Source organism: Neopsephotus bourkii, unplaced genomic scaffold (assembly GCF_033783945.1).
Source record: "Neopsephotus bourkii isolate Nb327-2 ecotype Australia unplaced genomic scaffold, CSIRO-AGI_Nbou_v1 NB_463, whole genome shotgun sequence".
In the NCBI taxonomy this organism is placed as follows: domain Eukaryota; kingdom Metazoa; phylum Chordata; class Aves; order Psittaciformes; family Psittacidae; genus Neopsephotus; species Neopsephotus bourkii.
The window spans coordinates 809-24,478 of record NW_026900965.1 but is presented as its reverse complement, the minus strand read 5'-3'; the positions used below and the strand labels follow the sequence as shown (position 1 = coordinate 24,478).

General features: G+C 45.4%; 1 long non-coding RNA gene across 1 annotated transcript; it reads right to left on the bottom strand.

The window, feature by feature from the left end:
- Window positions 1-17,277: 17,277 nt before the first annotated feature.
- LOC133210458 (uncharacterized) lies at window positions 17,278-23,289 on the bottom strand. The gene is made up of 8 exons (XR_009724940.1): window positions 23,168-23,289; window positions 22,128-22,250; window positions 21,699-21,759; window positions 20,795-20,920; window positions 20,394-20,531; window positions 19,235-19,390; window positions 18,107-18,286; window positions 17,278-17,362 (listed from the first exon to the last, which is right to left on the bottom strand). It is a non-coding gene; the product is annotated as an uncharacterized LOC133210458 (long non-coding RNA).
- Between the last annotated feature and the right edge of the window lie 381 nt (window positions 23,290-23,670).

Below are 23,670 nucleotides of genomic sequence, written 5' to 3'. Positions count from 1 at the left end.
AGAGAGGCAAACAGAGGGAGAGGGAGCAGGGCAGAGAGAAGGAAGGACTACGGGATTGACAGAGATCACCAAAAGACGTGGTGGGTAGAGGAAAGGTGAGTAGGTGAAAAAGAAATAGGGGCGGGGAGAGCTTGCTAGCAACACCAAGCTGTGTGGTTCGGTCGATACGCTGGAGGGAAGGAATGCCATCCAGAGGGACCTTGACACGCCTGAGAGCTGGCCAATGCCAGCCTCACGAAGTTCAACCAAGCCAAATGCAAGCTCCTACACCTGGGTCGGAGCAATCCCAGGCACAGCTACAGGCTGGGCAGAGAAGAGATTCAGAGCAGCCCTGAGGAGAAGGACTTGGGGGTGTTGCTTGATGAGAAACAGAACATAAGCTGGCTTCAGTGTGTGCTTGCAGCCCAGAAAGCAACCGTATCCTGGGCTGCATCAAAAGGAGCGTGACCAGCAGGTCAGAGGAGGTGATCCTGCCCCTTTATTCTGCTCTTCTGAGACGCCACTTGCAGCACTGTGTGCAGTTCTGGTGTCCTCAACATAAGAAGGACATGGAGCTGTTGGAACAAGTCCAGAGGAGGCCACAAGGATGATCAGGGGCTGGAGCACCTCCCCTATGGAGAAACGCTGAGAACATTGGGGCTGTTCAGCCTGGAGAAGAGAAGGCTGCAGGGAGATCTCAGAGCAGCTTCCAGCATCTGAAGAGAGACTACAAGGCTCTTCATCAGGGACTGGAGTGACAGGACAAGGGGTGATGGGTTCAAACTGAAACAGGGGAAGTTTAGCTTAGATATAAGGCAGAAGCTCTTCCCTGTGAGGGTGCTGAGGCGCTGGCACAGGGCACCAAAGGAACTTGTGAATGCTCCATCCCTGGCGGTGTTCAAGGCCAGCCTGGACAGAGCCTTGGGTGACATGGTTTAATGTGAGGTCCTCCTGCCCAAGGCAGGGGGGGTTGGAACTGGATGATCTTAAGGTCCTTTCCAACCCTCACTATTCTATGATTCTAAAACCAGAGCAACAAACAAGAATAACAACTGAGAGAAAGAGAAGTGCAGGAGCAACGAGCAGCTCAGAGGGATGCAGAAAGAAAGAGAAGTATCAGAAGCCCTGCAGAGCGATGGAGGAAGGGTCTGGGAGCAGCAGACACAGCCAGGGAGAGGAGAAGCAGGCAGGGAGAAAGACAGGGCCAGTGGGATACAGAATGAGCTGCAACAAGCAGAAGGGGCTGGTAGAGTGGGAGAGAAAGAAGGACTTGAAGAACAGAGGGACGTGGAGGACAGCACAGTAATAGAAGAGAGGTATGGGGAAGCGAAACAAATGACAGCAAGGGAAAAGGGAGCGGGCAGCTTGGAGAGATGAGAGGCAGATACGGCCCCAAGGGCCGGGCACTCACCACAGCTCCCGCTCTCCGTCCTGCCGGGGAAACTCTTCAGCCCAGGCCCTTCTTCCTCTGCCTCTCTGTGCTCTCCCTTTCCCCCTGGGCAGGCCCAGGGCCAGCTGCAGGGCGCAGGCCGGGCTGGGGCAGCTCGGGGGGCTCTGGCAGGCGGGGTGCCCGGTGCCTGTGCCCACAGCGGGGCTGTCTCCATCTCCCCAGGGGCTCGCTCGCCTCAGCGCTGGCCCCGGCCCCGGCCCTCCCCTGAGCTGGGCCGCAGCCCCAGCAGAAGCTGCAACACCCAACACCAACATGGCCGCCGGCAGCCCCTGCCCTAGCACTACAGCTCCCAGCATGCCCTGGGGCGCTCCTCCTGCTGCCAGGCCCTGCTGGGCCACCGTCCCCTGGGCATAGGCCCGAGGGAGCAGGGGGAGCGGGTGGGAGGGGCCGCGGGGAGTGAGCACGGGGAGGAGCAGGGCAGGAGCGAGCCGGAGAGGCTGAGGGGCAGCAGCAGTGTGGGTCGGGGGGAGGAGGAGGAGAGGGAGAGAGCAGCGACGGCCTCCAAAGGGCGGGGAGCAGGATGGAGCCCAGAGGGAAGCACGGCCTGGCGAGGAGGGAATGCAGGGGGAGCGGGGGAGGCAGGCTGCAAGACAGAGAGGGAAAGCAAGGCTTGAAAGAAGAGAAGGGAGTGGGAGGGAGAGAGAGATTTGGAGAAGGGGGAAATAGCAACAGGCTCCACAACACACAGGGGGGAATTAGAAACTAAAGGCAGGGAGTCAGGCAGGGGAAGAGAGGAACAGCGAGGGGCACTGCTGGGTGTGGGAGGACTCTGGCCCAGAGCTGGTGACTGCCGGAGGACTGTGTCCTGAAGTTTGGAGCCCCCCACATCCGTGGTCATTGCTGCCTTGGGGAAGAGCCATGGTAAGACACCAGCCACCCGGAAGGACGAGTGTTTCCTCAAGGGTGTGTGGCTTTTTGGTATTGCTTTTGAGGGAGAAACTGTCAAAGAGGCTTCTGTTCTTGTTTAGGGATGTTTTGTAAAGACCTTGACTGACTATTGTGTGACTTGAAACGTTGCTGAAAAACGGTAGAGGTTTGTCTGCCTGTTCTGGATGCTTTGGGTTTGAACATCTGCTTGTGGCAGTGACTTGACACAGTCAGCTACCGTGTCAAGGCACAGCATGTGCTGAGGGCGAGACTCATCCTACACGACAGTGGGTGTGAATTCCTATTTCAGACAGGCTTCTTGATCTTGTCGAATTTTGGGGGCCAAATTCTTCTCAGATCTGATTTGTTCATCCTTGATTTTGCCCCTCTGCGTGGCTGGCAAAGAGCTCGTGGGAGGAGCAGGAGGAGGGTCAGCGGTGCCGTTTCTACATTGGTTGCTTGTGCCGGACTTGCCAGGGTTATCTTCTGCCCGTGGCTTCTTTGCAGGAACCTCTTTTTAAGAGGTGTCTGGTCTGTGAGGGGTAGTGGGCTCAGTGGAGCCCTTGTGCTGCTCGTTAGTGCCTCAGGGGTTTCCGTGTCACTGTTTGTTTGCTGTGCTGGCGTTAAAAAGCGTATTGTAGCTCCTTGGATTCCTGGCATTAAATGAAGTCTCTGGGATTTCTGCCCAGGAGTGAGGTGTCCAGAAAAGGACTGTCCTTGTACGCTGCTGTCAGCCTTCACTTCAGAGAAGTGTCTGGTGGTGGTGTATTTTAATGGGAATGTAACTCAAAGGCAGCTTAAATCGACCACCTTAGTCCTTGTTGCTGATATGCCTGGGGGATGATTCTCATCAGGTTGTCAACAGCATGTTCTGCTGTGCTTTACCTATTTGAGATACTCTGTCACCAGAAATGTCTTCCGTAGTACCTCCATAGAACAAGAACCTTATGCCCTGACCCTTGGGGCAGCTTCAAGGCGACAGCTAAATGTCAGTAGCTGCAGTGGTAGCAGTGTGTATGTGTGTGTGTGTGTGTGAAGATCACCTGAGCCTCCACATTTATTCAGCGTGTCCCAGCTTGGTGTGGGTAGGGGTGCATGAAGTCAGAATGTTGTAGGTGTTGTAACTGGCCAGGCAGTGTCTCTAAAGCAACAAGAAATGAGCCCTTCTAGAGGCATGCCTGCGGATGTCAAGGTGGGGGGCTGTCGCCTTTTCCTTCCTTGGGCTGAGCACAGAGAGCTAAGAGGTGTTCTTATCGGGGGAGGGAAGCCCATCAAAGATCCATCATCAGCCTCCAGGCTTGTGGTCCTTGATGTGCTTAGAACAGTTTTACTGGGGTGGTGTTAGTCCTTTGGCTCCCAGGTTTTCCCTTTAAGGTTTGCTCTCTGCTTGATTTGCCTTTATAGTGTTTGGTAAATGTTCTCCATTCAAAGCCCTCAGACTCTGTACTGCGTGTTCCTTTCTCTGAAACCCCATCAACAGCTTTTTTTCCCTAAACTCTGCAGTTCATCCAAAGATGGTGTTGCCTTTCTTTGCAGGCTGACCTCAGGCATTTGTAGGAGGTGAACGATGACTCTGCGGCTCTTTGTTCTCAGGACAGGCAGAGAACTGTCTCAAGACAGTTCTCTGCCAACATGCATATTTACTCTTCTGTGTCAGGTAAGAGCAAGTGGGAAAGGGTGTTCAGAATACCGTCCCTCTCTTGTTCCTGATCTTGTGGTTGCTGTTCTCCAGCGGTTTTACTTTCTCCCTTAGGTTTGTCTGGTTGAGTTCTGTCTGGTTTACAGTTCCCCAGCTTCTTTCTTCTCCATCCTTGCTTGGCACAAAATTCTTGCACTTGTATAAATTGCTAGCTGTCTGCTCTCTGAGACTGGCTACCTGTGGAAAGAGGTGAAAGGGAGGCCCGAGAGAGTATCAAGGGGAGTTACTTCTCTGAAAGGGCCAGAGCTGTCTGAAAGACCATGCTCTATTTCCAGCACCTAGTGCTGGTGCAGTCTTCTGTGTCATATCAAGTGCTGCCATAAAAAGAGAGGATGGGCCTGAAGCCATGAGAAAGCTGCAAGAACAACCCTGAACTAAGATCAGTGTCCTTTCTCCAGGTGCCAGGAGCAGGCCGGAGCAGGCGCTGAATGCCAACAGACAAAGAGCGTTTCCGTGGCAGAGCTGGATCAAGGTCAGAGTAGTCTGTTTCCTGGAGTCATCGCGGGACTGCAGGATCAAGAAGGTGAAGAAAATATGCAGAGGATCCAAGGGAAGAGAAACCCCCAGGGCTCTGCAGGGACACCCCCTCCATGGAGGGGCCGGAATAGAGCTTACCGTGACACTTCCTTCCTAGTAGTGCTCTAGAGGAGTTTGGGAAATGGAAAAATTGGTTGGTCACCCAATGCTTTCCTAACTTAGACTTAATTGGTTTAAAGAATGAGTGATTCTCCCCAACACGTGTGGCACCAATGACTGTTACTGGGTCTTGACTGAAAAGACTGACTCTAGTGTACTGAGCACACAATAGGAGGCTCCAGTATTGACTAAAAATTCTACCTGTTTTTTTCCCAGCTGTACTGTAACCAGAGGCTCTGCTGGGGAGGAAGTCTCCAGTCCCCTTCATGCTGTTTCCGTGTTCATGAGAAGAGTCTGGGAAGAGATTTTGGCCCTAAGGTGATGGCAATTTCTCTTCCAATGACCCTTCTGCTGACAGTGTGCACGTTGTCCCGGCCTTACCCTTCCAGTTCCCCTCTTCCTGGGTCCTTGACCCATGCCTCCACCACTTATGCCATTTCAGGGAGTCTGCACTAAAGTGCTGGTAGTTCAGTTATGGTAAGTCTTCCAAGCCATAGTAAAGGGACCGCACCATCGTTGAGGAGCTGATGGGTTGTGTTGTCCCCTGGGCTGGGGGAAGGCAGAAGGGCCAGGCTGTGCTGTAGGAGCTGGCCCGGGTGGTGGCTGCTGGGCTCTGGGGATGCAAAACCTTCCATTCCTTCTGGGATAGGGATTGTGGTAGCCCCGGTGCCAGCTCGGAGTGCGGCTGCAGAGACCTGAGCAAAACTTTGTGCTTCCAGGTTCATCCACCCCTGCCTCCTCGATGCTGACAAGATCCAGGACCCAGGGAACTCGCAAGCGGCTAAAGGCATGGATCCATCATTCCCATAACAAGTAACGACCAGTGCTGCTGGCCGTGTTTCCTAAGGTGCAAATGTTTGCTCCAGCCCTGCCAGTCCCTCTGCTCCCTTCTCTTCCCCTCTCTGCTGGTGCCCCTCCCCATGTTTGGGTGCTCTGGAGCCCGCTGGGGCGTCCAGAGCGGACGGGGATCCTCCCCAGATCCAAATTGTTTTCCATCTGTGGCCCATCCCCACCCATTTGGGGTTTACCAGCTCCCAGGAGCTGCGGTGCTGTCTCCCCTGGGGCCGTTCAGTGGGAGAGGGGCAGAGGCTGCCAGAGCCAGGGGTCACCCGGGAGCTGCCCCCCCTGCCCGCAGGGTCCCCACCACCCCCAGGAGGGCTTTGCTGCTGGCTCCTTTACTCTCTGAGCCGTGGGAGTGTGTGTGTTGGGGAGTCTAAATTACAGAAACCCCACAAATATTTAAATGCTCTTTAATGGAAGAACACTTTGGTTTTCTAGCACTCCTTGCTTCTAAATGGTGATGCACGTGGATGTGACTAAACCTGCCCTGTTTGGCTTTTGTTCTTCCCCAAGGAGGAGGACAGCGCCAATGCCAAGTGGCCTTTTGGGCCCTCAGCAGCAAAACATTGGCGGCTGTGAAGATCCATTGAAGATTTTATTGTTCTATGTTTGTTTTTCGCGTGTTCTAATATTCTTGTTCTACTGTTGTTAAGCTGCACTTGTTTTGTTGTTTTATTGTTATTTCTGTTTATTGGGTTTTGTTATACTTTGTTCTACCTCTGTTGTTGTAACAATTAAACTAACGTTTTTACCATAATTTTACTATCATTTTACTGTTTTTTAACTGTCAATATGTAATTCCCACCCCTCACCACACCCCCATCCCCTCTTTATGTCCCTACTTCAAATAAACAGTCTATGTTCACATCTGCCTTCCCTGTGTTTGATTCCTGGGCCAGGGCACAGGGTGCCGCTTTCCAGCCCTCTCTGCTTGTGGGTACTGGCCTCCCCTCTTCAGACACAGCTGTGTTATTATTCCGGTGGCTGTCACATGGGCACACTGGGGTTTGTATTGAGTCGCTGTTTGCCATGGGCAGTCTCCAGCCCAGCCCAGGGCCAGGCATCAGGGAGCCCCTGGGGATGCTCTGGGGACACCTCTGAGATCAGAGACAGTGAACAGCCAGGGCCAGGTTTGTGCTAACTGCTGCACTCCCAGCCTCTCCTGTGTGCTCAGCTCGGTGCTAACATGACCCATCTCTGGAGGAGAGCCCAGGCACTAAGTCCTGGGGGAAAAAAGACATCTCCAGGGCCGTGAGAGCCTTCTACCGCCTTCACCTCCTTGTGAGCACTGAGCCTGGGGCAGCTGCTGTTGCACACCAAAGAGGGGGTGCGTGTGTCCTGTGGGCTAACCCTGTGCCAAACTGGGGGCAGAGCATGGCAAAGGCTCTGCTATTTCCAAGAGCACCTGGCTGGGAAAGAGGGAAGCGCTCTGGTCAGCAGAAATAGGAGGAGAAATAGGTTTGAGAAGGTGGGATGCAAACATCCTACCCTACAGCCCCCCCTTCACACACACTTCATCCTTCCTGAGGGTGCTTCAGCACAGGGCCTTCCCTTGGAACCATTTCGGATGGTTTGGGGGCAGCAGAGCCAGAGCATCTCCATGGAGAGCTGGAATCGCACATTCTGCCTAGCTGAAACCAGACATTTTTCCATTTTGGGTTTGTGGAGGGAAATGTGCAGTGAAATTTTGCCCATAGTGAGAGGGCTGAAGTAACCACCTCAAACACCAGCCCAGCCCCAGGTATGTGCAGGCCTTCCAGCTTGCTCAGCACTGCCTTGGAGCATCTGGTTGGTTCTGCAGAGCCAGGACTGCTGTGACTCTGTGCAAATCCACATCATCCCCTGCATCCCAGTGGGATGTATGGCGTGGCTGGAGCTTCCCTGACACCTTCAGTGGCTGCGTTTATGCTCTGAGAAGCCAAATCCTGGTGGTAACCACGCTCCTTACACCACCTCATGGTGCACAGGGCAGCGCCTACAGGATACACAGCCGAGGGTGTCTCATTGCAGCAAGGGTGGAAATCCCGGAGCTCCATCCCTGACTGTTGCAGAGCTGAAGACTGATGTTTCAGTGCTTTCTGGATCCAGCCCTTGGGGAGCAGGACTGGCCTGCAGCTGTGGGAGTCCTGGCCTAGGGATTGACGATAAACCCCTAAGCCCGGCTCTGAAAGGTCGCCCGCTGTGTAACATTTAGAAGAGCCTCAGAACGTTATTTCAAGGAGTATTTTTATTTTTTTCCCCACAGGAAAAGCAAATATCTAAGCTGCCATGACAAAAAAACCCCGTTCCTGACTCTCCCCTGTGCATGGGGATTCACGAACTGTGGGGATGCGGTGGGAGGAAGCATGGGAGCAGAATGGCAATGGCACTGTCGCCTTTAATTCAGTAATGTCCCAGAGCCAGGGAGGATGCTGGAGGCACACGTGGGGCAGCTGCACATAACCCTGGGGTGCTTTATGAAGGTGAGAGCTGTTGACAGAAGAGATTCACCGCTCCTGGTGTGGCATTACCCTCTCCATTTAGGACTGTTAACCCTGAATTCTCTCTCCTTAGGCTCACGGCTCCTCTCTTGGGAGCAACCCAAGGGGCACAGAGTGTGCAGCTGCAGGTGAGCTCAAGGGCTGCAATAAGATTCCCAAAATAGTGTTCAACGCACATGCCAAGGGCTGGCTCCTGCATCCGTCACCACTCATAACTCCCTTCTGAGATAAGAGGTGCTTGACCTGAGTGACGATGGAATAGTCGACTGGAAGCCCTGCACATTTTCCTCCATCCTTCAAGCTATAATTGCCCCTGACAGTGCTTACACCCGGGTTAGCCTGCCCTCGGACTCCACTAGCATGCGTCATCCATTACCAGAGCTGGAGCCTCTGGGCCACTCACCAGCACACAGGCTGCTCTCTCCGTCTTTCCAGCAGACAGTTTCCCCCCCAGCTCTAAATAGCAAAGTGGAGACAAAAGAAATGGGTAACTCCTACTTCTTTGTTAATACTCCTGCTTCCCTTCTCTTACATCTCCTTCTCCACAGGCTGGAGAAATAGGCTGACAAGAACTGCAAAGGTTTAACAAGAGCAAGTGCAAGGAGCTGTACCTGGGAATGAAAAGCTCCATGAACCAGGAAATGTTGGGGAATAACTGTTTGGAAAGCAGCTTTGCAGAATAGGATGCGAGGGTCCTGGCGGACACAAAATAGGAAGGAAAATGGCAATATGCCCTTGCTACCTAGAAGTTAAATGGTCTGCTGGGTTGAATACACCAAACCCAGTGCCCTCACAAGAGGAAGACCAGCAGCTCCAAGAACTCCTCTGCACCTGCGAAGAAATCACACCACCAGTAATGCTCGAAGGCAACACCAGCAGTGGCCAAAGGAGCCGGGCCAGCAGCAGGGCCACTCGCTGACCCTGTGAGACCAGGAGGCTCCATTTATCACCCAGAAACCTTCCTCTCTCTGTTATTAAACACTTCAACATCCCAGAAAGCGCCTGGCCTTGTTGTCCAAGTTTCCAGCTGAGGATGAAGCATCATCCTACCCTACAGCCCCCCCTTCACACACACTTCAACCTTCCTGAGGGTGCTTCAACACAGGGCCTTCCCTTGGAAGGTGCCTCTGTTGGTACCTCAGTTCGAGACACAGCAGCTGGAACAACTTTTGTGTCCTTTCAGAGAGGAAAAAAGAAAATGAAATGAAGCTGCTCCTCTCTCAGGGGAGAGGAAGCTGTGACTTGTGCAGTTGCAATCCTGTCTCAGGAAGGTTTTCTCTTTCTCTGTGACTTTCCCCACCTGCAGTCGATTTAATCAGTTCTGGCTGTCCCAAGGACTTGTAGCACTGGTGTGATGCTGTTTCTCTGCAGTTTGCAGAAGGGGAGAGCTCTGTCTGGACACTGTCCTCAAGGAAGCCATGCCATTAGAGTATCTTCTATATAGGCCAAGTCAGAGCCCCACGGGATCAGGGCTTTTTGGGAACAAATGGTGCACAGGGGATTAACAGACTGCCCCTACGTCAGGCGGTGCTGTTCAACCTGCCTGGGCTCAGGAAGCATCGCTGCCACCAGCGCACGGAGCCTGGGCAGGGTGTGGGTGCCCCAGAGCCAGCAGTTTCGGGCTTCCTTCCCCCTGGGTGCTGCCCTGGCAGCTCTGTTGCCCTGGGTGCCCAGCACTGTGCTTCCTCCTCCTCCTCCACCCTCTCCTCTCCACCCTCCCCAGCAGAGCTGTGCAGCCATGGCAGGGCACACTGCCAGAGACCAGGAGGTGCAGGGACCACCAAGAGCAGGGCTGCAGCCGAGCTGCTCTAGCAAAGCCCTGGGAGAGGGCTGCCCTTCAGTAGGACTGAAACTCCTCTGTCCTGCAGTGTTCTTGCCCTGCCCCACCAGAGCTCATCCCCCGCTGAGTGTGTATTTCACAGCCACCAAGGAAAGACCCTCAGTGTCAGACACCGTGCTTTGCACACAGGTCTTTACTGATCAGATGGAAGCACTGCTGGTAACAGCCTGGCTGCCCGGCGCTGCTGCTTGTGATCCTGGAGGAGGCTTTTGCTGGACATCAATCTTGGGAGCCTCTGGGCCTCAGAGGCTTTCCTGGATCCCGCCGCTGTGCACCGGATCTGCTCCCCAGAGCTGAGGAACTGAACAGAAAGCTCCGTAGCCTCGTGCAGAGAGAGGTGCAGAGCAGCACTACAGGTCTAGTCAGGACACATGGGGTGAGATCTGCTGCTGGCTGGCTGGAGAGATCAGATCCATGGTGCCTGGGATGCGATCCCAGCCTGCAGCGCCATCAGCTGGGCCATCAGCGGCAAACTGGCAGCGGCTGTGCCGTTTGTTGAAGATGTCATTGCTCTATGTGTGCTCTTCACTTGTTTTAATATTCTTGTTCTACTGCTGCTCTTTGGTTGTTAAACTGCAGCTGTTTTGTTGTTTTATTGTTGTTATTTTGTTGTTATACTGTTGCTCTCCTGTTGATGTTACATTGTACTAACACTGAACAGCACACACTTTAAACCGGGAGGAAACAACAACCAGACACTCAAACTCACCCTTGTTTCAGTCCATGAGAGGGCTCAGATCCACCCGACAGCACATGGCCAGACAGAGTGTGCTTTCCCCCTGCACCCCTCTGTCTTTTATGCCCCTCTGAACCCCCTTACAGCTGATGTTGGCAGGCACATGAGTGCAGCCAAATACCCCAGCCATGCTGTGCTCTCTTTGGGAATGGAAATGGGAATGTCTCTTTGACTTCAGGAATGTTAAACAGGTTTTGTGAACATCACACAGCCCCTCTGTGCCTCAGTTCATACTTTTGCAAACAGGGCAAAGTGTTCAATGTATACCCTTTCCTCAGAGAAAAGTCTCCACCGGCTGAGATCCTACAAGCACTTTGAAGCGCTTGGAGTGCAAAATCAATGTTTTTGGTTGAAGCAGTGTGGGCAGTAGATGGAAGATGCCCAGCTGGGGCTGCCCCATCCCTGGCAGTGCTCAAGGCCACATCAGACAGGGCTTGGAGCAACCTGCTCTAGTGGAAGGTGTCAGGGGTGGGGACTGGATGAGCTTTAAGGTCCCTCCCATCCACCCCTGGATGAGCTTTAAGGTCCCTTCCAACCCAAACCACTCTGTGGTTCTATGACTTGGAGTACATCTGCCACCACCTTGTTTCCTCACCTATTTCCCTGGCAGTCCCAGGCACGATTTTATCAGGAAGAGTTGCTATCAGGGAAGAGAGCTGAGCTCTGCGCTGCTGGGAAACCACAAGGATAAGGCTGAATCCTTCCCCAGGCAAAGAGAACTGCAGCCCCTGCCTTGGAGGAGACAGATGTTCACCCTGGAGAGCACTCAGGGGTATCTTGTCCCTCTTGTGCCACAACACAATCAGTCCAGTCCAGAGAGGGAGGGTTTCCCTTCAACAGTTCATACAGTGGTCTTACCAGAACACCATAATCATGGATCCAAGTCTGCACCATCCAGTCATTCCCAGGAACGTCCAGAGCTCCTTGACGGTTGACAGTCGTGGAGTCTGGCAAATGGCTTCTTTTCTAGCAGCTCCAAGTTCTTTCTGTCCTCCTGTTATTTCATATCCTAGGTAGGAAACTCAGGTTTGAATTAGTTGGGCCTTGTTTGGATACCCGATAACCGTTCAGTCCCCAAAACTGTAACAATTCCACTGTCCACTGGATACCTTCTTCCTTTGTTTCTGTAGCAGTGAACAGGTCATGCACGTGTTGTAACAGAGTCCCCATCTGAGCAGGTGGCTGCCATGATTCTAGTTCTCATGCGAGCCGATTTCCAAAGATCTCTGGACTGTTTTAAACCCTTTAGGTAATACTGTCCGAGTTAATTGAGTTTCCCTTCCTGTGTCAGGATTTCCCCATTCAAAAGCAAATAGCTTTGGCTTTCTTTGGCCAATGGTAAGCAAAAGAAAGCATCCTTTAAATCCAGGATGGCAAACCATTTCTGGATATTATTCAATTCAGTCAATCAGTCATATGAATTAGCTACTACTGGACGAATATCCTCTGCAATTTTGTTGATTACTCTGAGATCTTGAACCAAGCTGCAACTTTTCCCATCATATTTCTTTACTGCCCAGATAGGATTATTACATTCCAATTCACATTCAATTAATAATCTATATTTTAAAATTTATCAATGATTTTTTATTCCCTTTGATCTTCTAATTTTAAGGGATATTGTTTTATTCTGATTGGGCAGGCCCCCCTTTTTATTTCCACTTTAACAGGCAAAGCATTTTTCACCTTACCTGGAACTTCAGATGCCCATACTCCCACATATACCTGATAAAGGATTTCTTCTGTTTCAGGGAGGTCCTCCTTTTTGCTTTTCTGTTGAATTAAAGATAAACTCAAAACTGCAATTAATTGATTGTTTTTAACTCTAAATTCCATTTTGCCTTCTTTAAATGGTGCTTCTCACCCTAATAAAGATTTTAGAGAATTTGGCATGCATAAAAATTTATGCATTCCTATTTGCCTTCCCAATTTGTATTTAAACGGTTTCAGAAAGAATGCCTCTCTTTTTTTTCTTTTCTTTTTTTTTTTCTTGGTGGCCAGTAGCTCCCACATCTCTAACGAATTCTTTTCCCTCTGATTTAACACCAAATAAGTTGCTCCTGTATCCACTAAAATTCCACTTTATTTCCTCTAGTCCCTAGTTTTAATGTAACCGGTGGGTCTGCTAGGGTAGATTCCCCAGGTCCCCGTCAGTTTATCTCCAGTTCAGTGTCCAGCATCCAAACCCCCCATAGCACCCACACCGGTCCGGTCCCACAGAAGAGAAGAGCCCACTCCCTACCTCCTCCCGACATCCCTCCTCCCACGCTCAAACACTGGAGCTGCTCGAGCTCCCCCCCTTTCCCCCTTGGTTTTCCCTTTTTTCCTTCTCACAGCGGCTCCCCCTGCTCTGCAGGGCTGCAGGTGCCTGCCTCTGCAACAGCGCTTCTGGTTTAACCCCTTCTTAACTCTGAATGTGGATGTGCCGCTGGTTGCCATTGACAGCAATCTCTTCCTCCTTATCAATATCAGATAAGGCAGATGCAGAGGGTGCTCCTCGCGGAGGTACCTGTGGTACGTGATTTTCCACCTTGTGTTCCTGATGACTGTTTTTTAACTTTAAACATCTTTCCCCAATGTCACAGGCTGAGCATCTCCAGCTTAACTTACAGTTTTTCCCTGTCCTTTTCCAAAGCCACAATTAAGGAATCTGGTAGAGCTGTATTAATTTTGCATTCAGTCTGTCACTCCGTGTGATTTTTAAAGTGAAAAACATACCTGCATACATTACTTCATCCCATTTTCCTTGCCCCCTTAAAACAACATTAATTGTAACAAGGTATTATAATTCAGAGTTCCATTTTTAGGCCATTTTTCCTGATCTTCCAAAGTATACAAAGGCCACCATCAGTTACAATATTTTACCAATATTTTCTTATTTACCGTGCCCCCAGGAGACCCTCCAGTGTGCCCAGTACTTTCCAGTGTGCCAAAATGCACCCAAAAGGATTCTTTTTCAAGATCTCTTCACTCTGCTGATTTTCCATTATCAATCTCACATTCACACACACACAAATGGGATCCCCGAGACATACTCCACACAGTTACTTGAGACAGAGACTTAAATTCAACCAAACAAACAACAGTTAATGACACAGTTATAACATCCTGTCACCAGTACCAACATCACAAGACCAAAATCATTACTGTAACAAGCCACAAAATAAGACGAATACCAGTAGAATCAAAAGCAATACTTCCTAACCCCTATGGCTCAGACCATATCGTAACATTAATAGGGGAGTTTCCTTGAACCCTCTATAGTTGACCAGCCTGTCAGTGTCCCAAGAAGGACGAGACCCTTGTGTCTGGCCAGCCTGTCTGCGTCCCACTGTGGGAACCATACTGGACAGCCCGCTGTATCGGAGGGTGATTCTACTAACCTATTCAGGGACCCACGCTGACAGCATCACTGAATCAAATCCCTTATGGGCTGTTGATAGCACACTGGACCCAAAAGCATTTCCACAAGACACCCTCTGTGTCTTGTAGGACTGAAATCACAAGATGCCCCCTGTTTAGTTATAACAGTCTGTCACTGACAGCAAAATCACAAGACCAAAATCCTTAACGTAAGAAGCCACAAAATAAATCAAATAACAACAAGATCCAAAACCATTTCCACAAGACACCCCCTGCATCTTGCAGGACCCAAACCACAGGAAATCGCCTGCTTCCTTTGGGTGTATACCAGTAAAATCCAAAACCTTTTCTGCAAGACACCCCCTGCATCTTGCAGGACCCAAACCACAAGAAGTCCCCTGCTCCTTGTGGGTGCATACCAAACGTATGCTAGCAGACAGGTACACACCTTTACCTATGAGATTTCCTATCTCAATTTAAGGAAGGCTTCCAAACCATGCGTACGCTTACCAGGCCAGCTTACCAAGCCAATTTACAAAGCCGAGATGCCCCCTGCACCTTACAGAGTATATAAAAGGAAGGAATACCTTTTATGAGATGGTCCTTGTCTGCTCGCCTTGCCTTACCAAGTCGAGATGCCCCCTGCACCTTACAGACTATATCAAAGGAAAGAGGACCTTTTATGAGATGGTCCTTGTCTGCTTACCTTACCAAGCCGAGATGCCCCCTGCACCTTACAGACTATATCAAAGGAAAGAATACCTTTTATGAGATGGTCCTTGTCTGCTCGCCTTGCCTTACCAAGCCGAGATGCCCCCTGCACCTTACAGACTATATCAAAGGAAAGAATACCTTTTATGAGATGGTCCTTGTCTGCTCGCCTTACCAAGCCAAGATGCCCCCTGCACCTTACAGACTATATCAAAGGAAAGAATACCTTTTATGAGATGGTCCTTGTCTGCTCGCCTTGCCTTACCAAGCCAAGATGCCCCCTGCACCTTACAGACTATATCAAAGAAAGAGTACCTTTTATGAGATGGTCCTTGACAGTTAAAGTTGCTGAATCATTTATAATCCATTTAGCATAACAAATTATATTTGTTATGTAAATCAGCTCTGGACATGCTTCCAGAATTAAGTGTTGTATTCCAGATGAACTAACTTACACAGCTTTTAACAGGTTTAACAAAATGAATTTATTGAAGCCCTGTTGCACAGTAATCACTAAAGTGATTATTTATCTTAACTATTTTATTTAGATATTAAAAAACATCACTTGGGAATGATTGAGTGAGAAATGCTAGAAAAGCATCAGACACTTCACTCTTCAGATGAGACAAGTTCACTCGCTAAAACACCACTTACTACCTAGACAAATCATCCACAATCCCATACTTACCAGTCAGCTTCAAAAGTCCTTAAAAGCATAGAGATTCATAAGCCCCACAAGTACGATTAAAGTACCACCACAGTGTTGTCTTATGGTCTGCAATCCCACATATATCACAGCTGGGGGCAGAAGCAAATGGTGCTTGTAGGGAGAGAGAAATGTAAAAGGTGAAGAGAAAGTGCAAATCAGAGACAAGGGGCCAGAGTGTGGACAAACTAAAGTCTATCACCTTACTCATCACAGGCCAGAGATTTGTTCACTTGGCAGGCAGGGGGAAGGACAGGATGATGTTTGAAGAAGCTTAAATACACCCTACATATATCTTTTGGGTCTCAGTGAGAATCAGGAGGATAGGATTTTAACAAATTATCAGAGTACTTAGAGAAAAGCTGCACAACGTAATGTCAGTTGGTCTAGGGCATACCTCATCCATCTCTTTACTTTTTCTTTTCTTTCTTGGCTTGAGCATTTTAACTGTAATTGGTATGGGGCTGCCCTGGTCCTTCACCTCCATCTTACTGGGTTGCAAAGGTGTGAACTGGATTTTCATCTCTGGTTTTGGGAACTGACTAGTTTTTCCATTTTCTGTAGACATTTCAGACGAGTCAAGCGCAATTTCAGAATGGCCCTGCAAGCATAGGAATATTTTAAGAAAATAAGCTTTAAAATAGCTATGACTTAAATGCTATAATACATATCCTTCTCCAGTGGGTTGCCTAACTAGCATTGCTTAGCTATCCCCTTGAATGCTTTAGTTTTTCTTTATTGTCACAATGTGTTTCCCAGGAATTATTTGACTTCTCCCCCCCAAAACGTTACCCCATACACTTCAACATCAACAGAAGTTTCTTACATCATAATCCTAGACACCTCCACTTACCCATAGGAACAAATATTGTCTCTTCTTCCTTGAGGTAAATATGTCGGCACCAAATGTCCACAATAATTCTTCAATAACTACTTTAATAGCAAAAAAAAAAAAAAAATAAATATTTATGGTGCTCTCTTACCTGTTATTGCAAAGCTGTGTAAAGCACTAACCCTTCTGAGAGCTACTCTGTCCTCCCTCATTCATCACAAGCTTTATCTATATGGCACTAGCTGAACTGATGAACTAGCAAGAAACTAGCCAGACAGTCTTATCTGGCAGTAGACAGGAAAGAGATGAAGAGACGCATTTTGCATTCATTCCAGTTCTGTAGCAAGAGGGAAGTGCATATCCTGGCCGCAGCCAGAGGAGGGGATTGCTAGGAAATCCACTTTCAGCCCTGTTCACTATTACTTAGCAATAGAGCCACACAGCATTAATTCAGTTTAGCAGGAGAACTATATCATTAAATACTGTTCAAGTTAACACGCAAGAGTTCAGTCAGAATTGGAAGTCTCAGTATAGTTGCAAGCCTTTCAATTTTTCCTTCCGGAAATAAGCAAAGTTTAATATTTGTTTTTGCGTAAACTAGATGTCTTGGTTTTCTGTGTGGGATGCAAGATACTGTTTTGCTCTTCTGAACCCCCATATAGGTTGGAAGCTCCTATTACAGAAACATCTCTATTACCACAGTATAGGCAATATCACAAAAGTTTTGAGCTGAAATTCCCTGAACACAATCAAACTGGAATGGCACTACAATGTCTTCAACTCTAGAACCTGGGTTAGTTAACTAGTTTTCCCCTCAGGTATGCAAGTTCTATAAACATATCGAGAGAGGGTATTCTATTAATGTAAGTACCCTATTTCTGATAGCAAAAGTGGGAGATGGAAAGAATGAACAAGAACTCAGAAATGAAGATAAAGTATGAAGGACTATGAGCAATAAATTCTGTCAGATTCCCAGTGTTGCTGAAACACGTATTGAGAAAACAACAAAAGTTATTAAAACCTTATAATTAGTACATACTTTCCATAGCAAACCATACCTCTTTGTTTACAGTCTGATCTATTTCAGATTATCCTTCTCCAGGTAAAGGTACTTCTGCCGTAGCCGAAAGACTTTTATGGTTAACCTGCTGTTTCAGTTCCTTTATAAATTCATCTTTCTCAGCCAGCTGTTTCCTTAGTTCTTCTATATCAGTTTCCTTACCCTAAAAACATAGCAAAACATGCCACAAATTGCAGGGCTGGCAAAAGAAAATATACGCACAAGCATCGTTACTTGGAAGCATCAGTTTTAGAACTCCAAGCTAAACCAGTCAGCTATCCAACAAAAAGCCAACAATTTCATGTATGAGTGGTCACTATTTAAAGTGAAGGGAAGTCATGTAACACCCAGGGAAGATGTAACGTAAATTTTTGTTTTACTCTACTTATGTGAAGTTATAAATAGTTCACCTCCCATTTCCTCATTAAGTCCCTGGGGCTGTGAAAAAAAGCAGCAGCTATGATAACTGTTTCAGATCTCCAGTTCAACTTTGCAATCAAAGGATCAAAGAGACTTTAAATAAACTACTAAATGTTCTGAAACTTTGGTTACTGTTACAAATTCAATTTCAAACATAAAGCTTCTATTTTTAAGGAGCTGCTAATGGCTTCAATATGACAGTAAGAAGAAAAAAAACTGAGCCAAACCACAAAAAGTATTGTGTTTTGTAGAATTAATGCATAACAAAGTAAAAAAGAAAAAAAAAATCCCACAAGAACAAGAGAGAGAGAACAAATTCAATTTCAAACATAAAGCTTCTATTTTTAAGGAGCTGCTAATGGCTTCAATATGACAGTAAGAAGAAAAAAAATTGAGCCAAACCACAAAAAGTATTGTGTTTTGTAGAATTAATGCATAACAAAGTAAAAAAGAAAAAAAAATCCCACAAGAACAAGAGAGAGAGAACCTTTCCCAAATCCTTTAGTGCAGCCTGTTTCAGTTCTGCTATTTCCTTATCTTTTTGTGTGGTGTTAGAAACCAAGGTCTTGAGCTGTATTTCCAAAGCTTCTACTAATGTCTCTCTTTCTTCACGCCACTTTTGAAGACTGTTGTCCTTTTCTGCCAGCTGTGCAGCAGCAAGACTTTCCTAAATAGGGGAAAAAACAAAAATTAGAATTGAACACCAGTTCTACGCACTATCTGAACTGTTCTGATAGTTTGGTTTCACATAGCATTACTATTTTATGGCCTGAGTAAACTTGAAAGCCTATATTGATCCTACAAAGCTCGCATAGAGCTGTTTTCACAAAAAAGAATACAAAAGCAAACTATGCTTCAACTAGAAAATCTGCATCTATATTTATACTCTTTGTTAGTAATAAAATCAGAGCGAGCAAGTCTCAGGCAAGCAAAGTCACAGATAACGTTAAAGTAATCTTAAGCTCCTAATACCCTCCTGTACTGATTGCAGGTCCAGAAAGTCATTGCCAACTATATCTGGATGCAAATACAGTTTTAGATTGGTCAGATTCATTTCATAATTTTAGATACTCAAGAAATACAACCATAATGCAGCCTGGTGAACAGGTAAGGCATTTACCTTGCTATTAACTCTCAGTTGAAACTGATACAGGAACAAAACCACTAGCATTTTAACTAAGTATTTTTACTCTAAATCTCAAAAGAAGATTTTTTGTTAACCTCTGCTTTTAGGAAAAAGCCAAACAAACAATCCTATTTTTCAAAGTATGTTTTCTTAGCTTCAAATAAGCAGCAATTCATGTAAGTGTAGGTTACTGACAGGTGTTTTACACACAAAATAATGTTTGAAGAATTCAGTGAGATGATGATAGGATAGAAAGGAACAGGCATGTTAACTTCCATTACCTATTAAGATTTTTCATTTTGTGACCCTCCTATTCTTCCCTTTTCTTAACAAGATGGTCTCATCTAGGCTTCACCATGTGATAAAGTGAGGGGATTTTGACAAAGGTCAACTACCCTCAAGCATCCACACTGTTAACACTTCACATGAGATTTGCTCTGTGCTAAAGACACTAGAGGATTCAATATACTAAGACCTCCGGTCACTTACAATTTCTGCTTCTTTCTTTACGTGGTGCTCTCTTTCCTCCTCAAATTTTCTCATTTCCCTGTTGCGAAGGATCTCAGCTTCTTTTACTTGATGTATGAGTGTCATTTTCTCCTCCAGCCACTTCTTTCTATCACTTTGATACTTTGCCTCATTTTCCTATTTTAATTAAACCAGAAACAAAACCATAGGTAGAGATTAAGACAAAATAAAAATCTCAAAATCCAGATTACCATTAAATGGATTTCTTTCAAAAAGATAAAAATCCTAACACAGTTTTACTCCAGCATATTCCCAAGTGCAAGTACTACATTCTCATATGTTCTTCCGTATTGGGAGAAAAAAAATAAACAATTTTCAGCAAGTTTTATTCAGTCTGACACATCTTTATGGAAACTTTTTTTTCTCGTCTAAAAACGTGCGGAGTGAGCACAGTATAAAAGTTACACCAGAAGTAAACAGACTCTTGACTTACAGATTCCCAATCTTTTACACTGCCTTGCAGGACATGTTAGAAAACTTACTTCTACTTCAAGACTAGAAGGCAAAGAGTACAGTACAGTTTGAATGGTAGACAGAGATCAAGCATACCAAAGAATGTCACTTCAATCCACAGCAACTTTGCCTCCTTTCCTATCACAATCAAAGCTCTTGTCAGACATTCACCCACATAAAACAGAAGGCACCCGAATAGCCACTTGTGGGGAGAGAGGGGAAATCTCTCGAATCCAATGAGAATTAAATTTAAATCCTCAGCCTAACAAGAAGGGGTTACAGGTCATACAGCAAGTGCAAGATCTTGAAAGTCTGATTTAGTTGCCAAAGCAACTGACAGGAAAGAGGTTTGGAATAGCTATCATGAGTTAGATTAGCTAAGACAACTGTAAGAGAAGCCTAGCTGTAGAAAGACATCTGCGGTGGCATAATATAAGGACGAGTGCAGTTCATTACAGGGCTACAGTGATGCCATATATTACAAAGATACACATCCAAACTGCTGTACTGGTGCAAAACAGCTTCTAGAGGAGGTTTCCTTTACTAGTGCAACAACTTGCCATATGATGCCCTAGCTCTTGAAGACAGTGACACAGAAAAAAAAAAAAATTTCTAAATGAAAGTTAGGGCTTTAAAACTAAGTATGAATTACATCACCATATTTTACCTTCAGCTCGTTTTGCAGCTTCATTATTTCCTCATTTTCACTTCTGTTTTTCTCCTCATTTTTTGCTCATCTTTTGCTGCCAGTCACTATCGCTCTGGTTATTCAGCTCTCTAAATTTCTGCTTCCATAGTTCCAGTTCTAGTCAGTACACAAAATTAGGTTATATAATATGTAGTTTAAATGCATATTTGAGCACATTCACATCCTTATTCTAAAGTTCCTTGAATTTATCAGCTGTGACTGCAAAAGGACAACAAAGCCTTGAACTCTTAGAAGTTTCTTATGTATTACATAAAATTAATGCCTAAATAGCAGTCAACAAATAAAACCATAAATTTAAAGCATCTAATCACAATAGATCCAATATAATTTTGCCTCCCTGCTCCCTTTCCATAGATTACCCAAAACTAATCTGTTGATCTCTTCTAGTTTGGCTTCCATCACTTCTTCTTGTTTAATCTGAGTCTGTTCTTGTTCTCCTAATGTCATTCGCATATCTTCAATTATTTTTTCCTTTGCACACAGATCTGCAGATTTGTAAAATATTTACAAATGAGCCCTATCATGTTTTAACGTAGTTCAGGTCAGCTGTCCTGGCTGTGCTCCCTCCCAAGTTCTTGTGCTCCTCATCACTAACTGATCCATGAGAAACCACTGCTTAACACACCAATGTTTTGTTGTTTTCAACATTAATCTTATACTAAAGCCAAAACACAGCACTGTACCAGCTACTAGGAAGACAATTCTATCCCAGCAGAAAACCAGGACAAGCCCTCTCCCTCCTCACTGCCCAAGATCAAAAGCTCTATTAGAAACAGTGCAACTCTACTGAACTATCTGAATCCAAAATTCTTAAGCGACTCCAAGAACTTGATTTAGGCAAACATTTCAGTTTAACATCAGTCTGTGTCTTGTATTATATAGGAAACTAATAATTGTTCAACTGCTGGATGTTTGTCAAGCCTGCAGAAACTGTTACTGTGCTAGTTAGTGTTTCAGTGTTCCAATTTGTTAAAATGACTAACAAATACCAACATTTAATAACCTGACACTGATATCAGCAAATTCACACTTTCTCTGAGCTCATATTTCTTAATCTGAGACTGACTGCTTTCAAATATACCTGCAAACAATGCCTTAATAAAATTTTGTTCTTGACTGTATAATTTTAATGCCCTGTTTGAAGTTCCCAGGTTTTTTTTAAATATAAATATATAAAACTGTCTCAAGTTCATTAACAATATGACAACTCATTATGTTGCCATTCCACAAAGGTGGGAAGCAATAAAACTGTCTTTTTCTGACCTTTACATGTTTTCTCATACTCTTTGGAGATTTCTTCCAGCTTCTCGTTATTCAACTGCTCCTAAAGCATTTAAGAAAACAGTCCAGCATAAATTTTTTATGTGGTGTTAAGGAGCATTCAAGTTGACTAAAACCCAAAAAAGTTTAGAGGAAAACATTACTACTAACATATCTATGTGTCAACTAATGAGAATATCTGCAGGTATTAAATGAGTATTAATTAGGCAGATTATATAAAAACAATTTGACAGTGGCATGCCGTGAGAAATTCTTTAAACATCTTTTATCCACCTATTAAAATTAGTTTCAAACTCTTATCTTTACTCCAGTTTCTGTAAGCTTTCTCCTTCTGCTTGCCCCATTTAAGGATTCATCAAAAAAAAACCACAACTAAGAGCAGAAAAAAAAATAAAAATCCAAACCCCCAACCTTTTTAAGTTGCAGAATTGTGCACTGTTTGATCTCTAATTCTTCACTAAGCTGGTTTTTAATTTTCTGAAGTTCATTAACCTTGCTCCTCAGTGATTTCTCCTCAGATTGCATTGTACCCACCTGTAACAATGCACAAAGACATCAAGGAAAGCTAGCATTTTGTATAAGCCTCTTACAACCTTTGTAAGTTACTAAATAACTAATTATTTTAATTAAGAGTTAAATGTCTGCAAACAGCTACATTTTCAGGGGCAGGGGGTTAAAAAAAAACAACAAACCAAAACACAAAAGAAACAAAACAAAAAAGACCTATCAGGAAATAACCTAATCAAGCTACAAATTCATTTCCTTGCTATTTCTCAAACAAGGGATTATACACTGAAAGTTGAGTAGCAATAGGTCCTCAAATTATAGGCTGCTGGGGAAGACATTGAAGTCTTAATTTTCAAACCAAACTCTTCAACAGTCTTTTGGATTTTAAGTTCTTGTAACATCCCATGAGGTTCTAAGACATCCTGCTGCTTGAAAAGCAAATACTAACAATTAACATTAAAGCAATTCCATGCTTTCTTTTCTTCTCCACACCTTAACAGGAAACGTAACTCAAATTTTTAAAAGTTGCTTTTTCTGAATAATCCATCTCCCCCTTCCAGGTATCAGTGTTTTCCCCCTGAAACATCAGCCTTTGAAGTCAGCGCAAATAACATAAGGCTACTGTTGTCATTAAGATTATGTTTATAATTTACTCCTCCATAACCAGATTAGCCATAGTTTTTACAAACCTTTTTCAAATACATTAACAAAATTTACATCGCCCCTTCAGTATCTGTATTAATCTGTGTTTTGACATCTGGTATTATCTTTATCTTGCAACTTTAATGGCAATTTAATTTGAGATTCACTGTTATGCTAAACGCATCACTTGAAACAGCTTTATTATTAATCACGTAACATTCATAGCTTGAAATTTGTGAAAACAGGTTTTAATAACACAACCACAAACAAACTTGAAGAAACATTTGGCCTACATTACCAACCTCTTCTTGTACTTGCTGAATTTGTTTCTTGGCATCAGAAAATTTCTCTTTCAAATCTGTATATTCTTCCTTTTTCCTCTGCAAGTCTTCTTTCAAACTCCATACAAGGGCAGAACTCTCAGATCTTTACGTAGCCTTGTGTTCAAAATTAAGAGATGTAAATGACATTAGTATTATATACCTCAGAGAAACACCTTTTCCACATTAACTCAGGCTCTATGCTGTTTTTATTCATTAAAAAACCTTAAATTTATCAGATTGATGCCAAGCCTTACAACTTTACTTTTGGATTTCAGCTATTATATGATCCTGAAGTAATAAACTGATCAGATTCACTTCTGAACACTGCAATTTATTTTTAAGCAGACCAGAGCAATCATTTTTATCATTAGGTGTCCTTACAAAGTAAGAAAAAGAACAAGGTTAATATCAAGTAAGTTTCAACTTGATACATACCAGACCTTGTACGGATCAAAATACATAAAAATAAGAAAGTAGAAAAA